This window comes from Panulirus ornatus, chromosome 35 (assembly GCF_036320965.1).
Source record: "Panulirus ornatus isolate Po-2019 chromosome 35, ASM3632096v1, whole genome shotgun sequence".
Taxonomy (NCBI): Eukaryota; Metazoa; Arthropoda; class Malacostraca; order Decapoda; family Palinuridae; genus Panulirus; species Panulirus ornatus.
Genome location: NC_092258.1, coordinates 9,532,656 through 9,535,686, shown reverse-complemented (window position 1 = coordinate 9,535,686; position 3,031 = coordinate 9,532,656).

Below are 3,031 nucleotides of genomic sequence, written 5' to 3'. Positions count from 1 at the left end.
CTCAACTTTGCGCTAGCGTTGCCTAATGGCAATATCTCGTCATGGGTAAAGAAACTTCTAGAGATGGGGCTATTAGAGAAAGGCAGTTACATAAACACACACACACACACACACACACGAAAGATAACCACATATGAACCAATTAATCTCCACCCACACGCATCTCTGTTCATGTCTAAGAATGAAAAAGAAAATGCACACAACAGCTGAAGACTTATATGAATGATGTATACCATGCATCAACACCCACACATCAAGTGTGGTATGAGAGGATCAGCAGATGATGGTTCATCACCAGTGTACTGACACAGCCAGAAGGTTCATATGTTGCTGAGGCTAAACTATCACCACACTCAGCTGACTGCACCTTCAACTCTCACCCTCCATAATACTCTCGGTTATGACACTTGATGACTCTGACGTGGCCAGTACTGGCAGATAACGTGTTTCATTAAGATTCCATCGATGGCTATAAAGATATAACCTGATTGATTTCCTAATCAATACATTTCTTATTTACAAGTATTATTGCATGGGAATTTTATGGACCAAAATATTGGGCTTTTCCTGGCCCGGCCGTGACCAGGAAACCTGGTCTGTTGGTCATTCAGAAACCATTTCACGAGTCAGGTGAGGTTCCACGTACAGAGGGTAGGACAGGGGTCACCTTTAACAGTATACAGGCAGGAGGCCAGACCGGACTGGTTGGTATATCTGCCTTTGCTGGATATTTGTGAAACAGTTGGGTTTGCAGGGCGACCCGCTGGACATATGACACAAACTGAACCACACCAAAATAAACCAGGAATACAGATTCTAATCTAAAACTTTTTGGTCATTTCATTGTGATTTACTTCGTATCTCCACACTGGCAGCATTCATAATCTTCGCCTGGCACTGAGAGGATGCATCTCGTTTGCTACATATGACCTGGGTCATTTATGTCTCTCACTAGAATACAGGCACACACGGCTTAAGAGGCTCTGAATTCTGGAGACGAAAGTGGTGTTAATCCCACATGATCTGTCATTGAACAGTGGGAAACATTAACACCAGGCCAGACTATTCCCGTCAGCACTGTACAAGACAGTAATTCCAACCAGCATCATATTAATAAGTAGGAGTTGGATGGGTTCATTCTGACAAGCCATTTGAGACTAGTGGGTTACATGCTGATGACTGACCTCTAGGAAGGTAACTCTAATCAGAAATGGATGATTATTATCGACATTCAGTTACTGACAGTTCCTATGACTTAGACCAATATGTAATGCCATTCTTTATTCCAATTTTGATCTGTAAATGCATAGGTGCTAATGAGAGAGTTCTAATTCGATAGAGTGTCCCAAATAAGTAATCTGAAAAGATGTGTCCAGTCTCATGTATCTCAACACTATTCAGCAAAGTTCTCACTTCACCACCAGAAATGTGTTTCCAGAGAGAGGCTTTTGGCTAACCTCGCCGTCTTAGGAAGCTGCCACACCCCAGACCACAAACCTTGGCGTAACGCATACACTCAAGAATAATGCCACAGCATCCATGTTTCTCTGAAAGGACCTCAAATATAATTTTAGGAAGGTAGTTGCACTTCTATCCAATCAGTATGGTTAGTATAGCCATCCGTGATCCTCCTCTCCCAGTCGTGTTTGAGTCAGGGAATGGACGCCAAAGGGTCGTGAGGCCGCTTGTAAATATTTGTTTAGTAATTGACCCGATGACTCACTTTCGACAGAAGCCCCTGGGACCCTCGCGTGGTTGTCCCAATTAATCATTTTTCGTCCAGTTAAGAGAAGCTGAAAGGACTTCTCAGTGAATTGGCTATTATTCCTTTTGGGGTGGCGGTGAAGGGCATTGAATTCACAGGGAAAATAACTCCTCAGATAATTGACTAACAGCAGACGGACATTAAGAAGCTCCCCCAACTCATTAAGTGCGTCCTGGAAGGAGTCATGGATTTTCTAACTTCCGAGGGTTTCAGTTCCCCTTCTGGCAAATGGATTTACTTTGTCCCGTCCCGTAAATGCATATGAGGGATGACTGGCTGCACAGTTGCCTGCAACAGGTGGCAAGTCTTTCGATGAAAACCAATCGTATCCTGTCTTTAGATCCATTTTGGTACGAAGTAATAAGAAAAAAAAGAAATCTCTTTCCAGAATCAAAGGCACAATATTGAAACGTGGAATTCGTCTGTGATGACAATCTCGTCTCCAGCCTTTGATATACTGTCTACAGGTAACAGTGTAGACGCACGTATTCCTGTGCAGAAAGTCTGTGTTCGATGACCTTATAACAGGCTGCTTGGCATATACGTATGTCATCCCACTTCACCGAGTCTTCTTTACCTCCAAGCTGTGCTCTATCGATGCTCCATTTCCATTCATTTTGTATCAGTGTGACGAAGATATAGCTTATAGCTTTTCCCGAGGTGCTCCAGGAACAAGTGTGCTCAAAATCTAAGCGATCCGTGACAAAAAAAAGAGCTCATTCCTTTTGAGACGAACGACAGAATTTTGAGCGTTTGAGTCCTTCTCGTACCGTGTAGCATCACCGACTGACTGAAGTTTTCCAATAATCATCATCTTTGACATCTCGTCTCTGATGGCTTTTGTTGATGGCTCGGAGGAGCTTCTGCCGGATGATCAGTCTTCTCCAAGAGTTAGGTTAGGTTAGGTTAGGTTCGATTAGATAAAGGTATTACAATTTTTGTTTCTTCTTATCAGCGTGTAGTGTTGGCTCCATCAGGTGATGACGAGGGTTTTAGTATAGTACTTCCTGATGTGGTTGAGCAAAGGGCAGATATCAGGTGTTCCTGAGTTGCCTGTTTGCTGAGGTTCTGCTGCTGGGTTGATGGCTCCTGGTGAGGTTCAGGTGTTGGGATGCCTATGTTGGCTGTTACCGAGTCTCAGATGAGGATACCATTGTCCTGGTCATCCAGGATTCTAAAGTTAGACTCACTCTCCTCCAGGATTGGGGTTTCCCTGGAATCGTTGGTGTCCCTGGAATTGATATATGATGAGTACTTCGTCTCTCA